The 23,494-nt window shown below is 33.3% G+C and overlaps 1 protein-coding gene and 1 pseudogene across 2 annotated transcripts in view; one reads left to right on the plus strand and one right to left on the minus strand.

Moving 5' to 3' along the window:
• Window positions 1–23,494, minus strand: part of CCSER1 (coiled-coil serine rich protein 1) — a 677,753-nt gene that overhangs the window by 305,025 nt on the left and 349,234 nt on the right. The gene's annotated exons all lie outside the window — the stretch shown is intronic.
• Window positions 1,134–1,876, plus strand: LOC308654825 (large ribosomal subunit protein uL30-like; annotated as a pseudogene). The gene has a single exon. The product of its transcript is annotated as a large ribosomal subunit protein uL30-like (transcript).

Genomic DNA, 23,494 nt, shown 5'->3' on the forward strand with positions numbered 1-23,494 from the left:
GTTGTTACCTCTGCACTGCTCAATACAACTAATGACTGTAAGAATACTAGACCTGCAATTAAATAAAGTAAACAAAGATCTTGAAATATTAGTTTCAGTATCTCAGTTTCTTTATAAAAACATGGTGACCTAAACAATAGTAAACTTGCTACTTAGCATGTAAAAAATTTTAATCTTTATATGGCCTCAAATCAAAAGTAAGCATTACCATCTTTTTACACTTTTATATTTGAAAAATATAAATTACCAAGTATGTTATTTATTTCCTTTACTAAAAACTGTTGGTCAATTAGCTTTCCATCAATCAAAGGAGCAATCATGAAAAGGAAAATATTTATAACTTTCATAAGTTATACAATAAATGTCTTGCCTAACTTCAGGTTTCCTTTGTGTTACATAATTAGTGAAAATTTAAATTATATGTCCAAAATAAACTATTACAGATTTTATTGAATGAATAAGTAAACCTTCCATTTATTGACAGTCTGTGTTGGGATTTTCCTAGACACTTAAGGTGGGGAGAACAATGGCCACCAAATATGTCCTTGTCCTTGTCCTAAGAACTAAAGCTTGTGAATACGGTATATTATGTGGCAAAAGGAATTGAGTTTGAAGATGCCATTAAGACTGATTTCCAGCTGAATTTCAGATGGGAGATTATTCTCATTGACCCAGAGTAATCATATGAATCCTTAAAGTTGGACAGTGGGCAAATGTTAGGGCCATAGTGACATAATATGACAAGGACTCAATCTGCCTTTGTTGGCCTTGACGAAGGCCAATGGCTGTGATACTAGGAGTGCAGACAGTCTTAAGCTACTAAAAGAAAGAAATGGATTCTCCCTTAAAGCTTCAGATAGGAAAGCAGCTCTGTTCACACCTTAATTTTGGTCCTTTAAGAGACCTATGTTAATACTCCCTCAGAGAAATAGCATAATATATTTCTTTTTTTGAAGGCAATTTGTTCTAATTTGGTATGGAAAAACTAAAAACTAATACAAGAGTCATATATTAATTCTTAATTGTTGTATTTTCTCAAGTCATTTTTGACTTTTATTTGTAAGTTGCAAGAGAGAGTATTGGTCTTGGATGTTATTGTAAAAAGTAATATAAGCTCTTTTATCTGGGCTGGAACTATGGAGGGTGCTGAAGAGAAGAAAAGTTCCTGCTGTGCCAGAAACCCTTAAGAAACAGTGAATGAATTTTGCAGAGCTAAAGGTAAAGTTTTTGAGAATGAAGTTTGCCTAAAGGCGCTTTAAAAGGCAAAGAGGAAGAGAATGAATCTATGAAAAAGCCAAGCACTATCATAAAGAATATAGGCAGATGTACAGAACCGAGATTCAAATGTCTAGGATGGCAAAAAAAAAGTTGGCAAATTCTATGTACCTTCAGAATGCAAATTGGCATTTGTCATCAGGACCAGAGGTATCAATGATATAAGCCCAAAGACCATTAGGAGTTGCAGCTTTGCCTTCCCCATACCCTCAATATTACCTTTGTTAAGCTCAGCAGGCTTTAGTTAACATGCTGTGGATCACATAAACACACACTGTATGGGGTTACCTGAATCTAAAGTCCATGAATGAACTAATTTGCAAGTGTAGATATGGCAAAATCAATAAGAAACAGATTACAATGACAGATAACACTTTGATGGATTGATCTCTTCATAAGTATGGCATTATTTGCATGCAGAATCTGATTCAAGAGATCTACACTGTCAGAAAATTATTAAAAGGAGCAAATAACTTTTTCTGGTCCTTCAAATTATCTTCTTCACAAGGCAGAATGAAAAAAATGACCACCTATTTTGATGAAGGAGGGGATGCTGGCAACAGAAAAGAACCCATCAACGCTCATTAGAAGGATGAACTAAGATATCTCCCATGGTATTTTTGTAATCAGCTCAGCTAATAAATAGTACCTGCTCTCAAAAGAAAAAAAAAGTATTAAAAATCTAATCCATGTTTGACTTTCTCTGTTAATTTCTTCCTATCATACCACAGTATTTCCTCACAAGATGCAAATTTACTGAAAGTTTTTGTAAACATATAGCTTCACACCAAGGCAATGAATATTGATATTCTTATTGCTATTGATAACAGTAACAGTATTAATAGTGTGATCATATACTATTAAATACACGGAATCTCAAATGTACATATGAAATGACAGAAAACATATTTGTCAAATTAAACAGCTAATTCTTCTCTGAAGAAACATAATTCAGAAAAAGAGCCTTGCTATATTTGCATTTAGTGGTCTAGAACGACATCTTGAAAATATAATAGAAATATTTTTAAAAGTCAATAGTAAATATTGAGATGCAACAGCAGAGTGTCATATTCACAACTGGTGGAAATACAAAATCATATGGCTTTTTTGAAAGACAGTTTGGCAATTTCATACAAAATACACTTTAACCATAGAAGTAAAAAAATCATATTCTTGATGTTTAACAAAAAAGCTGAAAACCTATGACCACCCCAAACTGTGCCAATGCATGGTATAGAAGCTTGTTTACAGTTGCCAATACTTGGAAGCAACCAAGATGTCCTCCAACAGGGGAAACAATAAATTGAATGTGATATATTGAAACAATGGAATAACATTCAGCACTAAAAAGAAATAAGCTATCAAGTCATGAAAAGAAATGGAGGAGATGTAAATGTATATTACTAAGTGAAAAAAAAATCTGAAAAGGCTACAACTGCTCCAACTACTCAATGACTGTATACCACCTACTATATATATGACATTTACAAAAAGACAGATGTGTAGAGATAATAAAAAGATCAGTTGTCACTAGGGGTTAGGGGAGTGATAAATAAGTAAGCACAGAGTGTTTTTAGGGCAGTGAAATTATTCTGCATGTTACCACAATGTTAGTATATGCCATTATACATTAGTCAAAACCCACAGAATATATAGGAGTGAACCCTAAAGGAACCCATGTGATAATGATATGTCAACGCAGGTGTTTGGACTCTTAACACTTACCACAAATCTGTTGTAGATGTTGAGAAGGCTGCTATATGTAGTACAAAGGGATTTATGGGAAATTTCTATACCTTTAGCTCAATTTTACTGTGAACCTAAATCTACTATTAATAAATAAAACACATTGATAACTTATTAAATATACAGACTTAATCAAATCCCCTACAAATTATACAAAAAGCAACTAAATTTATATAGAAAAAGTAAAGACTATCACTCTATTAAGAAAAAATGTTGGCTATCATGAAAACTAGAAATAAAAAGGAGAATCAGAGTGAATGAAATTGTTTGTAAATAACTAGAATCTATTAGTTAAATGGAGATATTCCCAAACCCACAAGGATTAAGAGTAAGGTGAAAAATAAAAGAGTATCAGATAAGTGAATATTTGTAGTATATTTTTCTTATTTGTTAAGGTAAAAGAAAATGATTAGATACAAAAAGTCTGGTGTGTCATTGAGGGCACAAGTGGAGTTTGGATCAGCATTTATTACAGTAATGTAATTTGTTTACTATAGCATGGCTAGGATACCACTGGCCAGCAGAGATTAAGTCAAGTCACAGAAAGAATGTCATAAGAGAATGGACAGAAGTGAAAGGAATAAGAAGAAATTCATGAAAAATGGAGGTGGGAAAGGAAAAAAAAAGGCAGAAGACATTTGGAGAGAGAATGGTGTAATCGAGGATCTGAAATTTTAGATACAAAAATACCTCACCAGATTATATCAAGCTATTCAACACTCCTTTGTAAATTTCTGACCAATAAGAGTTAAACATTCATTAAGCATTACATGGAATAGAGAAATTATTATATCATATTATTGTGTAGCTGTAGTTTGAGGGAAATGATCTGGTAAAAAGTTCTTTGAAAACACTAGAAATGTTATTACTCCATTTCATTAAAAGATATTTCATCATTATGTCATTTATTAACTGTCTTTGTGTATTTATAATCCAAAGATTATTGGTTACCTTTTATACATCAGGTGTTATGCTGAATTCTGGTATACAGGAAAAATATTCTATTCCTGTTTTCACAATGCCTTTTTTTTTAAATCATCTAATTTTTTAATGTATTTTCACAATGTTTTGAATCCCTTAAAGATTTAATTAAAATTTAGTCAAAAAATAAGTGCATTTCTTCAGTTTAAATGGTGTCATTTTAATAATATTTTTAATTTTAAAATTAAATAAAGGTTAAATTTTGCTTGCTGACTTATAATTTTATATATTTATTATAATATTATTTAAATTCATAGAGATAATATTTCATAAAGTTTAAGTCTTCCATACCAAATATAAAACAAAGTGTATTAGCTTTTCATTGCTGGCAAAAATAATTGAGAAAAAAAACTGAGAAGAGAAAAGATTTATGCTCTGGGTTTCAGAGGTTTCAGACATGATTGGCTGGCTCCATTGCTCTGGCCTGAGGCAAGGTAGAACCAAATAGCTGCAATACTCATTTTTGAAAAAATGAGAAATAATATTTCATCAGAATAAGAGACCAGTTTGCTTTAAATAATATTTGTACTGAAAGAAGAAGAGAAATCATCAACTTATATAAAATATTGCTTAGGTAACATTTCTTTTTTTCTTTGTTACATTCATTCCATAGTATAAAGCCTTTTAGGCAATCTCTAATGGATACAGGAAGACCAGCAAAATGGCATCAAACGTGGTGGTTTATGAAGTATGAATCAATTGGCATAAAATGTATTTTATTACTCACATAAAAGCAGGTGACTACTGCAGATAAATAATCAGGTTATTTAATAAATATAGCTGTAGAAAAATAATAATTATTGGATTACATTATAAAATGCTGACACTATGAAGAATTTTCATAAATGGTAAATTTACAGAGAAATATAGAATATGACATTTAAATATATTATTCATTTTATAGTAATAATTTAAATGTAATTGTACTTTAAATGTTATCAGAACTTATCTTTGCCTTGAATTTTGGTAAAATTTATCAATATTCCTTCCAAACTTAGAAAATATCTTTATATCATTTTAAAAATATGTCTGTATCATATTTTAACTACTCATTTCCTTTTGTAAGCAGGTGAGGCACATAATGTGTTTATACAAACTTCAATATTAAAATATGCTTCACAATGTGTCCTCCCTTTGATTTTTAATTCTCCTTAATATAATAGAATATTCAGACTGAAATTTTTTCAGAGAGACTGTATTAGTTCAAACTGATGAGCAACCAACATGGAATGTCAAAGTCATGAGTAATGCTAAATAGCAACTCTGTCAGAAACCACTTGAAAATATGCCCCATTCAAAACAGTATGATTTAAAATTTATCTTCACAGCCAATTCCCTTTCTATGTATGGTGATCATTATCAGTAATATAATTTTCCAATTATGCAATAATAAAGTGAAAGTAAGGAAATCTGAAAAGCCACAAAAATAAGAAAATACTGTTTATAGACATCAATATGCACTTACTACTGCCCTCCTGATATTTGTGTTTGGCAGGGGTTCTTTGATGAACTTATTTTAATGTCTAAACTATTGCAGAAGAAATGTGGATATCAAGAACATCTTTGAACAAGTAAGATTCAGTCACAAATAAGTCTGTTGGGGAAAAATATCAATTGTTCTTTCACATTGTACAATCTAGAAACACAGATATGAAAATAAATTATTGAGTATATATTATGGTTGATATATATTGGAATAGCAAGCTTTAATCCCAATTTTATATGTTTAGCCAAGAGGGAACTATTGAACTATATGAGATTTTACACATCTTTCAACTAAATTAAAGATACAAACATTAAAGTTAACACTTGGGATATCATGAAGATTTGTGTGGCTCTCTAGGGTGCCATAATCCATAAAGTAGGGGAAGAATCCATAAATGAGCTTTTTCGTTTTCAGTCAAAGTATTGGTGAGTATCTTTTAAATTAAAAATTTTGGAAGGCCACTAAGAGTTGTGTGGAATAGAAATGATCTGGCAGAGTTGAGCCAGGAGATAGGAATGATCAGAAGAAAATGAGAACTGTTCTATGCTTCTGAACAGAACTATGAAAACTAAGTGATAACCTATTTATTGTATATCATCCAGTGAAAGTCCATTTCAGAAATTTTCTGAAATATACCTTGACCATCTTTATACCAATATGAAAAAATTGTAATTGAGAATACCTAGAAAGAACATATTACTATTAACCTAATTAACATAGTATGACAGAATTACACTAAACAACTAATTCCTGGTACTTTAAAAGTTACCAGACAGATGATTTGAAGTAAGTCTTGTTTTGCGTTTCTGAAGGCTTTTTAAACAATCAGAAGTAATTTTAAAGAGCTGGAAATAAAACAGTTCAAAAACATTTTCAGTCTTCTTCTAAATAAAAGAATCTTACTATAGTATTTTGATAAAGTAGTTAGATATTTACAATAGCATTAATATTGTTCAAAGTAAAGATGCCAATAACTTATAACTATATAAGAAATTCATTTTGATAATGTGGAGAATGAATAATAGATGATTAATTTTTAACAAATCATGAATTTTATTAACAGTTCAAAATTCCAACAAAGGGCCATTAGGGGCACATGGAGAAGCAGACCAAGCATATCATCTTTATAATGAGTAGTAAAACACAGCTAATAATCTCTGAAAAACAAAATAAAACCATTAATCATTTTGCAGCCAACCCACAAGGGTCCATCCTTTTCTGGCCATTTGGAGCCAACTGATGAAGTTGTGCTGGCCAGGCTGAGTACTGAGGGCAATACTGAATTCTGTGTTTGGCAGGCACTCCCAATACAGTGGCCACAATGCCAGAAATTTCTGGTTATTTCATATCCATTTCCTCAGTTTCACTGATGGTGTTTAGAGCTTTGGTTTTGAGAATATTTGGGATATCAAAGATGCCCCCATGGACTCATGGCTTCCTCAAGAGAGGATGGCTTACATTTTCCTTCTCTGCTTCCCTCAGCTCTCTCCCACACAAGATAGGAGAATGGAGGTCATCTGAATCACAAGTTATTTTTATGCAAATTCTTATTATGCAAGGACATATCATTATAGGCACAGGGAGAGTACTGCTGGTAGAAACTTTCAGCCACCAGCCATCTTCAAAATCATCTGAACCAGGTGCTAAGAGCCACAGCCAAGATATATGATGCATGGCATTTTTGGTTGAAAGGTGACACCAGCAAGCCATTGAGATGATATGATTATGTTAAGATCTGCATTCATATGGATATTGGACTCCTGCTGTCCACCTACGGGACTCCTGGAGAGTTCCCATTGGTTGGGGAAGTGCGGTAGGAGGGAATTCCGGAGGAGGGACTTCCTGTTGGGGTCCAGGAGAACGCGGGGTGGGTCCGTCAGCAAACGGGGCATTGGCGGCAGTTTCAAAAATAAAGTTTGTTCCTGTTTGAGTGGCTCATGATTTTGTGCCCAGCCAGACTGCGGCAACCAGGTACCCTGCCCAGGGCAGCAAATCCTACCCTTGGTTAATAGGAGTGCAAAAAACTTAGGTCCTCCACCCCACTTTGGTCTATTCTAAAACGCTCCCCTCCGCTCTCAGAGGACTTTGTTAAAACTTCAATGCAGTGTAACTTTTCCCTCTGCTTAATCTTGCTTTTCCCCTTTTTTGTCCATAGCTGGTGATCTCCAAATCACCTCCCAACAGATTTCCTACGAGTTTCTTACCATCTCAGTAGTTAGAATCTGTGAAAATAAAGGACAATTAATAAAAGAGGGGGGCAGCTAAATTTGGAAAATACTCAATTTAATTTCATGACTTTAGAAATGTTCAGATGCCTAGAAATGGGAATATAGAAAGGAGATGGTAGTACTTAGACAAGTATGGAGGCCAGAAAGCACTGTGGATGAAAAAGGACTGTGGTGGACCCAGACAGATCTGGCTAGAATTCTATTTTATTACTTATTACCTGTTTGGCACCATGTCACTTACAAAGTCTCCTACAGCAGACCTGGCAGAGTGGCAGCCCTTGGGCTACATTTGATTTGTTTTACAGTAAAAACAAACACGATTCAATTTCCATCCTTAAATATAGGAATATTTAAAGTAAAAATCCACATATCTAAATTCTTTTGAAAAAACTAAAATCTGGAAATGCTTAGCTCCCCTGAGCACATGGTGACAATCGTGTGCTAAAGGGTCCTATCCCCCTTCAATAAAGAACACACTTTCCTAGTGTATCATGTATTACGGCTTTTTTGATAATTTATGTTACTTGGCTGATTCATTTGCAAAATGAGTTGCATGAAGGTAACGTCACCTATCTTTTCAATAAATATATTGGATATAAAACACCTAATGCAGATCTAGTTATATAATAAGCAGATAGTCACAAAAAGCTATTGTAGTATTTATTATGGTAGTGCTGGCATTATTGACCAGATATAAAAGAGGATACAACCAATATAGAATACCTTGGCTGTAATTAAGAGCATAAGCTACATAGCAAGCAGATAAGACCCATGATCAGGTGATATACTAGAATTTATGAGCAATTAAATAGTAAATTCCATACTTAAATTAGAGGAAACATTTTTAACTATTTCTATAAGTTATTTCATTTAATTTATCACAAATGCATCTATGACATATTAAGTCTAAATAATGACTAATGTGTCTACAGAGAACATTTCCAAATATCTGTTTTTTTGTTTTTTATTTTTTATTAATCTTTTTGTATTTTTAAAAATTGCAACCCAACTATCCTGGGGAAAGGAACATATGCTGTCACCTAATAAAAACTACTCTGAATTGTTGGAAAATTTTTTGTGAAATAATCAATAGTCTCTAGATTCTCCCTGCCAATTAAATCTCATCTCAGTGACAGGAACCAAAAAAAGCAACAGTAGCTACTATCTCCTTTAAAGAATTCTTGGTTACATAATAATAAGTGAACATTATATTACCATTATTGTAAATAACAACTGAAACTGTACTTGGAAAGAAATATTTACTAAGCCAAAAGCATTAAAGCACTTTAGTATAAATTTTTAAAAACATAAATATATATTTTGGATCAATATAAGCTTTTCAGACTTTTTCACACATTGAGACATAATAACCACATATCAAACTATGGTGATAAAAGTACATTTAAAATGTCCACACTTGGAAACATGAAAAACACTGCCAAGGAATATCATATTACTTTGCCACACTTGTATACGTCCTCACAAAGAACTGTCTTCAGAGCTTGCCAGAAAATCCTTCCAAAAAAAGAAATAATTGAAAGGAAACAAAATGTTGATATGGTACACAATGTTTGTTTTCTACCTATTCAGTCCTTCTTAATTGCTAACAGAATTTCTATTTTATCTGAATTTATACTTCATGTCCAGACATTTACTGTCTCATTACTCTGGGCAATGAATCATGATTGCTCTAATCCAGTTATGATGATGCTGTTCCTTGATTTTTCCAGTCTGGACTATGTGTAGAATAGCTGTATTATCATATGGGGCCAATAAAACTAAGTGTACATCTGCTTGGGGGTATTCTGGAAAAGCTTTTGCCATCTTTATGAAAAGAGAATAGATGAAGCTATTACAGCCCTTTTGCTTTTTTTCCATCCTCTTGCTTTAATTTTGGATATGATATTTGTTGCTGAGGCAGTCTGCTGCCTGGTAAATCCAAATTGCTCTATTTTTATTTTTTAAATAATAGCTAACATTTGTAAGAGTTTGGTATATGTGACAGCATGTGACAGCATGCTCTGTGGCTCATTGCATTTTAGCTCATGTAATTTCAACTATCCAAGCAGTGTATTACATATGTGTACACAGGAGGAAACTGAAGGTCAGCAAGAAAAACTGATGAACTGAGTTGCCTGTGGTCACATTGGTAGCTGCTAGAAAAATTGGAGTTGGAACCCAAGATTGACACTAGCAGCATGTGTATGTGTGTATATATATATATATATACATATATATGTGTGTGTATATATATATATATATATATATATATATATATATATATATATATACTGCCTTCCTAAAAAATGAAAGCTACCTCAATGTTTATAGAGCAAATGCCCAGTGCTCAAAAAGTCAACAGACTCCACACCATCAAGAAATTGGCAAGCCTGTTCGGCTAACGACACCTTTATTATAATTTTTCATCAATGACTAAAAGCTCCATTACGAGGTAAGAATAAATCTGAAGTTTTTCTCTGGTTTGAGAAATCCTTAATGTGCATTAGTTGCAGCCAATTCTCAGAATAATTTCATGAATTCAACCTCTTTTTAGAGACCAGAATTAAGTCAACTTAAGTGTGGTTTTGGAAGAACAACCAGACCCTTTATGTCCTTAGATATCCCCATCAGGGGCTACTCCACTAAAATGTTTTGTCCATTAATACAGGGACTGTGTCAAAAGAAGGGCATGTGGAAGCAAAGAGTCTCCTCTTTGTCTAATATGATAATAAGTACGAATGAATACTTCAAATGCTTAAAGATACAGAGAGTTAATTGCAGACAAAGCGGATAGGTTTCAATGCCAAGATTAATCATGCTACAGTTGGTAAAAGAGAAATATGTTAGTTTTCTATGGCTGCTGTAATAAAATACCACTAATTCAGTGGATTATATATTGAAAAATTGTAATGTTACAGTTCTATAGGTCAGCAATGGGACAAAATCAAGGGTCTAGGGGGACTGAGTTCCTTTCTGAAGGGAATATTTGTTTCCTTGCCGTCTTCAATTTCTAGAAGCTTCTGACATTTCTTGACTCATGGCCCCATCTTCCATCTCCGAAGCCAACAATGAAGGGTCAGATTGAAGTCCACGCCCTGTCATCTTCTCTATTGGAAACCAGGGAAAAGTTCTCTGCTTAGATGGGGCCCACCTAGTTATCCATAATGATCTCTCCATCACAAATTCCATTGTGCTGATAAAATCTGCAAAGTCTCTTTTTCTCTATAAGGTAACTTATTTAGGGTTCTAGTGAATAGAACGTGGACATTTTTGGGTGTCGTTAACGTACCTTTGACAGTGCAATAAAGGTTTACAAGTGCACAGTTACAAGAAAGTGAAAAAAGGCGCTATTTTACTGCATCCATAACACTTGGATCAGTGCTAAGTTCATGAAAGTATAAAGAGAAAAATATTTTTTGAATTAGAGAAGTTTGCTTGAAATTTGCTCTGGTGACAGTAATAAAGTGTATAAAAAGATGGCTTATAAGATGTCCTCAAGTCGAAATATCCTGCATAATATCTAAAACATAATATAAAATACTTAATTGATAAATGAGTTAACTGTATTCATTAAGAAAAGGTTAAATCTATGGGCAATTCTTTCAGTATGTCATAATTGTCAGGAATAACTGATAATCAACCTAAAAAAGTACATAAGTTACCTCCACAGCTTAAAACACAAATGACCATAGCTAATGAACCAGGTATTTTCTATTATCCCTATGCCATGATCTGTTCTTTTCCCTGGTAGTCAGACATTCATAACATACATTAACAAGTTCCTTTGCTCACTAGCTTGTGGTTATGTTTATCCAGTGAGACATCCAAGGGAAGAGTGGAATCAAAGAAGATAAGAAGGAAACAGAAGGCAAGGTTATCTTTCCCCTGGCTCCTTCCAAATTGCCTCAGGCTGGATGCATTCAGCACCTTAAGGTCCAATTTCATCTTTACTTCACTTTCTATACAAGACATTCTTCCTTTTAGTGGAGATAATTTCATTTTCATGTGTCCTTTTATACCATACAAAGGTAATGGCTTCAATCTGGGCATAATCCTTGTGATATTTCGATATTTAATTCCCACATTTCCAAATATTTTTGTTAAACTCTCCTGAGTTATCAAATTTGTTTTGTTCTGTTCTTTCCTGCAAAGATCCATGATTGGCATTGCCATGGATACAGCATTTGTGGCTTAAAAAGTAGGAAAAATTATCAGAGAATGTTAAAGAAAATGAGTAGCAAGAATATACTCTACTTTCATGTTTATTTAAAAGGAAAAACAAAAATATTGAAAATAAAGAATAAATGCCAAGGTAAAAAATTGTCACTTTTTTCTCTTATTGTATCAAGTAGAAAATGATGCAATTGGTTTCATATTTTGAATTATATATAAGCAATAGGAATATATTGGAAGATAAATATCAATAAAGATCCTGATTAACAATATAATGTATAAAAGTATTTATAGTGTGAGTTCTGGATACATTCAGAGAAGTTAAAGTGGTTATCCAGAGGCCTGGTAGATAAGGCATGCCCCCAGCATGAGTAGTTCAAAATGTAACAAAACAAATTCTTTCCCTCCTTGAAAATGTTTTAACATCTGGAATATTAGATGTTATATTTCTCTCATTCACACTTAATTGCACATGTACAACTAATAAAATCTTTAACTGTGTGCACTATGGATGCAAAATGGAAAAATATTAGTTAATACATCTTTACTTAATTTTTATTATAATGCAAAATAATTAATGTCAAGCAAAATGCTGAGGACCACAGTCTTTACTGTGAATTCTAAGATGTACAAAGTTCATAATATTGAAACAATTTTCTTCTTATTAATTTGTATTGATGGAAGTTTAATGAGGTATCTTAGTTAAGCTAGTGATTATTATTGTCAAAGTTTAAACAGAACAATAATTAGTGAATTTGATGACTACTATTTTCCTTTAGTTAGTATTTAGTATTTAATAATCAAAACACATCATTTACATGTATTCTAAGTATGCCCCTTATGATTTTCCTGGTATTCAAATCATTCTGACATTTACAAAGGTGAAATTAAAATTGCAGAGTTGAAACCATGAAGAACACAAGCTTATACAAAAGCACATTCTCATAGGAATTTAACAACAAACAGTACAAGTTACCAGTCAAATTATGAGCTATAAATTCTCACCTAGAAATAAGAAAAGTGGATTTATATTGAATATATGCAAACATTCAAAACAATAGTATATATAAAAGTAAGTGAACATTTTTAATAGAAAATAAAAGGGAAGACATTTGCGGCCAAAACATGTGTTTGAAACTTTTATTCTACTACCATTTCATCTAAGTTGAAACCCTCAGGGAAAATTCTCCTACTAGCAAGATTTTGGTTCTCTGTCTACATTACAACAAAATGTGTTCCTATATGACTGCTATTATGCAAAGATTTTTTTAAATGTTTTGTCCATTATATCACTTTTATCAAAGTAAAAACTCCTAAAGAAAAAAAAAGCTGGATTCTTTGGTTATCATATTTTTGAGCAAAAAATACACCTCTGCAAATCTCCCATTGAGAACATAGTAATTACTTAAGTTGGCAGAACACATCTGGCATAATAAAGAGGGGAATATAAAAGTCCTTGATGTAACCAAAGTGTTTATCAGTTTTAGAACACTCCAGTTACTGCCAGATTCAAGAAAATATTTAATTAGGCATTGGCTCTCTTTTCATCTTCACTAATTTAAGGTGCTGCCCCCCTTATTCTCATGGGTGCTGAAAGAATCAGAAGCACAACCTGCATCAAATTCTACTCCCTAAATATCTCCATTAGTAACTATGATGATAAGTCAAAATCTTTCACTAGTGAGCTAAGGGAAGTAAAATCTGCATTCATTTACAGAAAGATAAGTTACCCTAAACACTCTCATGCTTTTAAGTACTTCCTTAAAATTTGGAACATCTCCAGTTTAGCTCCTAAATTTTTGGGAGTGTTTTCAGCTGGCTGGTACACACTAATTTAGTAGCAATATAAACTCATATGTGAGTCATCCCTGATGTACAAAAACAGATGAACAATGTAGGCATCCAGATGCGACCACATATAATTGGTACATCCCAATTGTTATGAGAGTTTTTAAAAATACATTGCAATTTAACTACATACGTGTTTTAAAAATACATATATTTTAAAGTTAATTGAGTATTTACTGCAAAATTAATCCATTTTTCAAATAATGCACAGATGTGAAAAATGCAAAATTCACCTTTGTAACTCTCTGTCTCCCTCCCACCCCTTCTGGTTTTGTTTGCTTCTTTGTATGTGTGTTTGGCAGTGTTATAGAACAATCCTGGGCCTCACACCTGGGAGGCAAGTGCTTTATCACTGGGCTACATCCTCATTCCTACTGTCACTCTTCTATACTTAGTCCTTCTACTCAATACTTTCTAATCTAACTATAAAAAAATTGTTGTCTTGGCTTCCAAGCTTCTAAGTTCATTTTAATTTCATAATCAATCATGAATATTTTTCTATGGTAGTAAATATAAGCCCTCATTTGTTTTAATGAAAAGACTATCACAAATAAGGGATGTCTTATAATTTATTTGAACATTTCTTTAATATTAGTATCTAGTTTCCTCCAAATTTTTTTAACAGTAATGATGAATTAAACATGTTATATAAAAGAGAAGAAATGCTAATTTTGGTAATAATACCCAGTACTTCTAGAATTATTTGGTTTTAAAATGTGCAAAATTTAAATTATGCTATTTTATTTGATGAGTTTGTATAGGTGATAGTGGTGGCTGTAAATTATCTCAATGAAAATGTTAACACCTCTCTAGTTGCTATGTTTTATCTGAAATATGAAACTCATGCTTACTCTCATCACTTTGAATACTTTTGTTCTTGAGTTTACTCTATTAACACATTGTTTTGTTATGATCATCATAAGCCAGATATCTCTTTTCCCTCCCTGATGCTGCCTTAACTGCTCTTCTAGGACATCCATGCAGTGGCCCAGATGTTATTTTAATTGCCAATTAAGTGAAATTCCATGCCATGAGTTTACATAGCTTAATAGGCTAGAATTTTAATGGCCTCACGTGTTCCAAATCCTGTGAATAAAGTTTCTCACAAAGTTGAATGACCAAATGCACGCCCTGTAGATATCTTCACATTGTGTAAGATGGAAGGCAAAGATAGCTGCACACTCCATGAAGCGTTTTTCATAAGGCTTGAATCACATTCAGGAAGGAGGAAGCCATGTGGTCTGATTACCTCTTAATGAGGCTACCTCTTAATATTATCACATTGGACATTAAATCTCAACACCTAAAGTTTGAATAAACACATTCAATCCGTAACACCTTTGTATCCTCAACATCTAAGAATCTAAGAGCATGTGCCTCTGTTACTAAAGGTTAAATGATTTAATTGATGTATTGCTCTTTTTTCCCCTTGTTTTTTGCCATGCCAGGAATTGAACCTGGGGTCTTGTGTATGCTATCACTTAACTATACATACAGCTCCAGATGTATTATGTTTTTGTTATGGTTGTTGCTGTTTTGCTACTGGGATTGAACCAAAGGACACTTAACCACTGAACTATATCCCCAACCCCTTTTTGTGGGGCCGAAAACTAAGAAGGCACCTGGCTAAATGCCAGTAGGAGGACACTGAAGTTGCTTTGAAACCTCCCTGATTGGCTTACTTCTCTTCCATGCTCATGTACAGCTCATGCTCTTTATTAGAAACTATGGTATGGGTATATATGTGAATTCCTCCTGCTGATTTGACCTTTATGTTGATTGGTTCCCGCTTTTCCGTGTTTTTAAATGATTGGCTCTTACTCTTTATATAAGTTGTGTGTGCTTCCTCAATAAATGAGATCCTGCTTTGACTCATCTCCCTGGGGCATCTGATTGTCCTCTGGTGGGGAGGGCTGGGTGGGCAGCTGGCCCGCCCTCACCTTTCTTGATCCATCTGGGTTGGGGCGTGCTCTTCTAAGCCTCTCTGCGGATGAAGTGGATAGAAGAAGCTAAAAACCCCAACACCTTTTGTTTATTTTTGAGACAGGGTCTCCCTAAGTTGCTTAGGGTCTTGCAAAGTTGCTGAGGGCTGGCCTTGAACTTGTGATCTTCATGCCTTGGCCTCCTGAGTTGCTGGATTTACGTGCATGCACCACCATGGCTTTTATATAGTTGAACAATATGATAAATATCAGGCCTATACTCCAACACATTCCATAAAGATTAAAATACAGTAATATTGGATTTTAAAAGTATGACATTAATTTGAATAGTAATCATTAAACAAATTTCCAATAAGTAGCATGCTTGATACTGTGTTATGAGATTAACCTTTTTATATACTTCTGTATTTTAGCCATGCACAAATTATTTTTCAGCTTTGATTTATTGCTCATTGTCGATTATTTCTAGATTGCTACCACTAAGAAAATGATCTAGGCTTTGGATACATGTAATTTAAAGAGCTATATATATAGCTATGGGTGTAACTTTGTGCTGAAGTACATATTCAACATATGGGGAGCCCTAAGTTTAATATATAGCACCAATAAAAAAAAAAGTAATTTGACAATTTATAAATGGTCTTTACCATTTTTTCTAAATATACCTTTAATTAATGTTATTTGTTTCCTAAATTATTCTTTTTTTTGGGGGGTGGGATACTGGGAATTGAACTAAGAGGCACTCAACAAATGAGACACATCCCCAGCCCTATTTTGTAGTTTATTTAGAGACAGGATCTTACTGAGTTGCTTAGTGCCTCACTTTGGCTGAGGTTGGCCTTGAATTTTTAATCCTCCTGTCTCAGCCTCCTGAGCTTCTAGGATTACAGGTATGTGCCACCATGCCAGACTTACTAATTAATTGTTCATTAGCTGAATCTTTTTTCCACATCAGAGAATATTTATAAATATTACATTCTTATAAAATGAAAAAAAAATTCCTAAATTAAATTTTAAGGAGAAAGTAGTAAATGCCAACAAAGCTGATAAATTATTTAACATTATTTTCTATCATAATTTTTCTCATTCTCGTAGTTTATGGTGGTTCAAGAAGTTAGAAAATGAAATTCTGAACAGAATGTAAATGAATAAAAACTTCAGCTGCCAAAAAAGTTATTTTGAAATACTTGGACAAATGAGACAATAGAATTTCAAATAATGGGATGAGTAGCTGTGTTAGACTGCTTTGCATCACTGTGACCAAAATCCCTGAATGAACAACTTAGAGGATGAGAAGGATTTATTTTGGCTCACAGCTTTAGAAGATTGAGTGTAAAGTTGGCTGACTCCAAGGCATAAACATCATGGAGGAAGGGCATGTCAGACAAGAGATGCACAGCTTTTAGCAGTCAGGAAGCAAAGAGAGAGAGAAAGAATTCAGAGGCAGATAGAGTCCAAGGCACACACTCAGTGACTTATGTGTTCCAGCCATGTCCCACCCCTCACTATATAAACTAACCACCCAGGAATAAACTCAAATAATTAATCCATCAAATGGATTAATCCAAGGATGCAGTTGCAGTTTTCACAAACCAATCAATTCCTAAAAGGCTACCGCAGAACCTTGTGCATTGGGGACCACACTTCCACTCATGAGCTTTGCAGGGTAGGTGTTACTCCAGATCCAAACCACAACAGTAAATGAAAAAAAATATATAGATTTTATAAAGGATCAAGCACTTTTCTGAGTCACTTATTTCTTTCTGGGAAAATATCTACCTTCAATAAGTGTAAAACATCAAAAGATGACATGTTTCAAGGATAAACACTACTTACACTTGCATATGCCATATAGTCTCCTGAAAAATATTTATTACATTCTATGCTACATGAAGACATGACAACTGTCTCTTCCCTAAAATACTCCTTTGTCTCTTAAATACTTCACTGGCTACTCTTCCCCTGGTATCCATCAAAATTCCAAGATGGGAGAAAAATTAGCTTGAATATATATAAAGCATGGTGTTGGTGACATTATAATAAGTTTTTTTTTTCTTCTCACCACAAAACTCTTAGTTACAAGACTTTAAAATTCAGAACATTGTATTTTACTCCTTTTCTTCCAAGTCCAGTAATTATCAAGACTTATTGAATATACCTGTGCAAATTTTTCTCCCCCAATTTCCCTTTATTTTGCATTTAAATTCAAGAACTTTTTACATTTTACATGATCTCAATGATCTCCTAAACACCAATCTCCTCCTCTTCAACTCACCACAAACTACTTCTTAATATTTTTTCTTTTTCTCTGTTTTTGGGTTTTTGTTGTTGTTGTTTGTTTTTTTGTTTTTGTTTTTGAGTACCAGGGATTGAACTTGGGGGTACTCAACTACTAAGCTACATCCCCGTTTTTTTGTACTTTTTTTTAGAGACAGGGTCTCACTGAATTGCTTAGCACCTTGCTTTTGCTGAGGTTTGCTTTGAACTCACAATCCTCCTGCCTTAGCCTCCTGAGCCGCTGGGATTACTGGTGTGCGCCACCACATCTGGCTCAGAATATTTTTCTTAATTACTCCTAGCCCTTAGGGGCATTTTATTATCTGCACGATGATGTTTATACTCCTTACTTAGCATTCAAAGCAGTTTCTCTCTTTAAAAAAAAAAATATTTTATGTAGAGACAGGGTCTCCCTAACTTGCTTAGGGCCTAGCTAAATTGCTGAGGCTAGCTTTGAACTCTAAATACTCTTACCTAGCCTCCTCAGCTGCTGGGATTACATGTGTGTGCCACAGTGACAGCTCAAAGGAGTTTTATATGTGGCCCCAAACTTACCATTTAAATCATATTGATAATCATTTTTCCTATGTGGTATCCAAGGTTGTTGTAAGCACACATTCTATGTGCACATACTACACCTTCCCAGCATTTGTCAATGCTTTTTATCCCTTTTCCTGTCTTAGATCCCAACTCATATTGGAAAAATGCCATAAACCCTTTCCTGAAATATTCCATTTTTACTACTACCATAGATTAAAGTATTCTTCTGAGAAAACCTTTTATCTTGTCTCCTCTTATGGCACTTATCACTTCCTATATTTTATTATGTATTATTCCTATAGCAATTCTCCTAATAGGCAAAGCTTATTAAATAAAGAGTTTCATTTTACAAATATCTATATTATGGATATTTATCAAACATTAAGAGAATAAATTTTCTCATACAATGATGAAGTTTAGTGGTTAGTAGTCACCATGTCCTGGTGAATCACTTGCCAACTGACATTTACTAAATGAAGCATTACAGAATGAATGCAGCAAAGAAAACAGTAGTGGGTGGTCAGGGAACAACTGTGGTAGGTCAACATATATTCTATACAAGCACAATGAAGGTAGATATAGGTACAAGTACAGTGAGGTCATCCTTTTTCAAGTGTGGCCCAAAGATTGGATCCAGAATGGATGTTTATACAGCAAGCAAATTCTTGGTTTCCTCAATAGGCCAATTCAATATTTATTTAGAATCTAAGAAATTATTAAAGATTCTTGTCCCACCTTACCTAATGATTATTTTGCATACTGAAGTTCACACTACACTGTAAGCAGTTAATGAGAAATAAAATGCCAAAATAGTCAACTTTTTATATTACCAGTTTCCCTATCCTTGGATTCAGACACAGTTTGAAAATATCTGGAAAAAAAAAATGAGTCTGTAATGAATATGTATAGACATTTTTCTAGTTATTGTTCACTAAACAATACAGTGTACCAACTATTTACCTACAATTTATATTATATTAGTAATTATAAGTAATAGAGAAATGATTTAAAGTTTACAGAATGATGTATGTAAGTTATATGCAAATACCACACTGTTTTATTTAAGGGACTTGAGCATATTTGAATTTTGGTATCTGGTGACGTCCTGGGGAAAAAAAAAATCCCCCATGAACAATTGTCCATAACTTTACATAATTTTGAACACTGTTTAAAATTTCAGTGTGACTGTCACTTTTCCAGATCAGTTTTGTTGAGCATGACACAAAGAGTAATAGAAGTTTCCCAGTTTCCACATCTCTCTAGAAGATAAGCTGTATTAGGCTGTAACCTTGAAATACGAATACTTAGTATCACAGTTTCTCGAAACCCTTCATAATATTTGACATGCTGATCCCTAGCCACACTTAGATCATCAGTCCTAGGGCTTGTGATCAGGTGCCATCCTCTTTCATTCAGCCTCTTGAAATTGTTAGTGAAAAACAATAGCACTGTATTTGCACCAGGCAGGAGATGTATGTGCCTGCTCATGTGCAACACAGGCAGGCCTGAAAAGATTAACTGTGGGGCTAAAGGGTGACTAGTGCCTGGAAAAGGGATACTTCAGAGAGCTGATGGAATGAACTGTTGAAATGAACACTGAAGTTAAGCATGTGAGTGCGACTGAATCAATCCATTTTGCTTTTTTTACCTGCCCTAGAGTCCTTTGTGCTACCAGGATATAGTTTTCTGAGAGATCCAAATTTACCCTTGTTAAAAATCCTCTTTATGGCCATGACAAGATTTTTTCTTGTCTGTTCAAATAGCACACCAAAGTGATTTTCCTTTTCTTCTCAATTCCAGATTTGTGAAGCCTTAGGCTTTTTCCTTAGCTCATTTGAATGAATTTTTTTTTCTTTTTAGCTAAAACAATGATGTTTAAAAAGAAAAACATAGTAAACATTTTTCTAATGATAGGCACATTTTGCAACTGTTATATAAATCAAATAGCACAAGGCACAAATAATTTTCCTCTGAATTATAGTCAAATTGTAAAGCCACATAAAATCAAGAGCTAAATTATCTCATGTCTAGCCTGTCAGTCTTAATTTGAAATCATTCTTTAGATTAGGATTAGTGAAAGCATATCTTAAAATATTTAGCACAGATGTTATCTTATAGAAATAAGTAAGGGATTTTCCTAGAACACCATTATGATATGAATGCTTTCTCTAACTCATCATTCCAACATTTAAAGTTTTTTGAAAATATATGATAGAGAATATATTTTCATTGTTCTCATTTTTCATGACTGACATGTGTTTAATAAATTTTCAAGTTCAACTAGATGAAATTGAACTATAAGATTAAAATATAAGAGCAATATAAACATAAAAGTAAAAAATTACGAACATATTCACACAACAGATTTCTCTTTAGCATCAGCAAATAGCAATAATATTTTCCTGAATACAAATTATGAAGAAATAGACTTTGTATTCTAAATAGAATTAAACATTTCCAACAGTTCTTTCAAATAAATACATTGATAGTTAAAAATAACTTGGTAAAATACATAACTATCTTAATTTTTTGCTTCTAAGTTCTGCATAACATAACTATATTGTTATTGTTTTAACAATAGGCATAGACAAAATGTCAGCCCACAAAGGCATAAATACCACAAACTAATTTCTCCAAAACTAATCTCACATGAATTTATCTGCAATGTATGTTTTATCTTTCTGACCTTCAAGTAGGAAATGTAGATCAAATGTTTTAATAATTCTTTCTAAAAATTTATTAAAGCTCATGCTAATAAAATTGTGACAGCCTTTTAAATGTGATTTACACATAAAAAACACAAGATTTATAAATTAAGCTTTAACGCCTTTAGAAAATTAAGTTCATTTTGGTCCAACTGATAAAGAGTTAAAAACTAGCTTTACACACTGAATCAAAACAAACAAGTTAAAATAAACAAGTAAAGAAATGACTACATGCTTATGTATTAGAAAATAAACATTCATACTCTAAATCTTCTCAGAAGATTCAAAGTCCGCAAGTAGATAATTGTTACAGATAGGAGATGCTGATTTCTCAAAGAAATGACAAAATGTTATACATTACTATATCTGGTCTTTTAAAAATAAGTAATATCCTTCATTGGAAATATGTTATATTTTAAAAGACATTCCTTTTCTAAGTCAAACATAATCTACTTTAAATTTTTGTAGAAAATAATGAACTGAAATGATTTTCCATTAAATTATCTTGCTTGTCTTCTTTACATTCTTTATACATAGCATTAGCATGATACAGCATATCTAGAAAAGTACCAATTGACTCAATCACTATTAGGGGAAGAAAAATACTCTGATCTCTGTGTTAGGCATAAATTATACTTAAGAAATATCAACTGTTTACAATGAAATGAGAATTTTGAGGTCCCTACTAACCTCCTCTATTAATATCTGCATTTTATGTAAGAATTGTGTCCATTATGTTACATTGAATTTGGTTTGCCTTTGTAGTTACTGAGCAAAGCCACAGCCTGAGGGTGTACATACTCTTTCCTTGTAGGTCCAATCATACCAATATTCACTGAGAAGAACTCAGAAAGAAGTAGGCAAGAAGGAGAAGAAATAATTTCTTTCTATGATCTTACTTTCTTAGATCTAGATCTTACACTGTTAAAATATTTCAGCCAATGCTTCTGCATGACAAGGCTGAGAACTAGTTTTTTCACATGAAAGGCAGTCCTTGAAACTCAGATCTGATGCCATAGGGGGTTTATCATATCTTATAAGAAAATGTGATAGAGACTTGCTGTAATCTGTATTTACTTACCTGTTGTTACTCCCCTGTCTAGATTTTGCTGCAGGAATTTGTTGAAGTCTTTTATGTATTACGTGTATTTTGAATTTCCCTGGAGAAAAATGATGTTTACAACACTCTCCAAATGTATTTGACAATGAAATTCTTTCTTTAAAGGAGCCGTGTTTTAGAGGTAGTCCTTAAAGGCAAAGTAAATTTTGAAGGACAAAAGTCATGACTAAAATAGTGAATTCATTGAGAGGAATAGGAGATAGTGATTAACAGGGGAATCTGAATGCAAAATGGAGTTGCTGTGCTTCCTTTCTAACCTTTGGGTGGTATGAGCAGAGGGAGACAGTCACTCTCAAAAATGGAATAGAATTTTAAGGTCCACATAAAATTAGCTCTTTAAATTCTAAATTATGGCAAGTTTATTAATTCTATATCCACTAGAGAATTACAATGATTTTAGGAGGAAAAAAATAGAAATAAATTACGATTATGCCATCTCATCAAATTGGTATAATTTTCAGGTAATCTGTGATCTCTCTTCATATCAAAAGCCTCCTAAAATTCCGGTCAAGGTATGTATCTGTACACTAAGGGATGTAAGGGACTGCCTGGTGTGGAAAATCTTCCTCTATTACCAATGTTGGTGCTATTTAAAGTAGTTTGATATTGTATCTCTATATATAATGAACATATTTGGATAGAAGGGCTGTAGCCCACCAGAAGTACAAGAGATTGGAGCATAGGAAACTCAATAGATGAACTCTATCAAATACAAAGCTATTTCCATTTATTGACATATTAATCTTCATAAATTTGCGAATCTAGGCGTTAACAATCCGTTTGGCCCAAGGTATACTTTTTCAGAAATACTTGTATGAGTACACATCTCTAGAAAGGTGAAGACACTAAAGATGAAAATACTTTTTTCCCCCTTCCCAGAAAGATCTGCTCATATTCCAAGAATTGTAATGAAGAAATAATAGGCTAGTCTTTGCCCTTGGCTTTTGCAAAGTTTGTAAGTCTTTGGAATTTCATGCCTAATAGGAGGCTTGCCTGAAGGACTGGAGTCAAATCAGATTGTCTAACAATAGGATTTAAATGGGAACTGGGAACACCTGGTGTGAGCTGTCATGGGGTCTGGGGTTACCCAGTTTCAGCTGGAGAGCTAGAAAGTAACCATGTAAGCAATAGACTATACTTACATAATGGAGCCTCCCTGAAACCTCTGGACA

The sequence above is a fragment of the Spermophilus citellus genome, assembly GCF_964194105.1.
Source record: "Spermophilus citellus genome assembly, chromosome: 8".
NCBI lineage: Eukaryota > Metazoa > Chordata > Mammalia > Rodentia > Sciuridae > Spermophilus > Spermophilus citellus.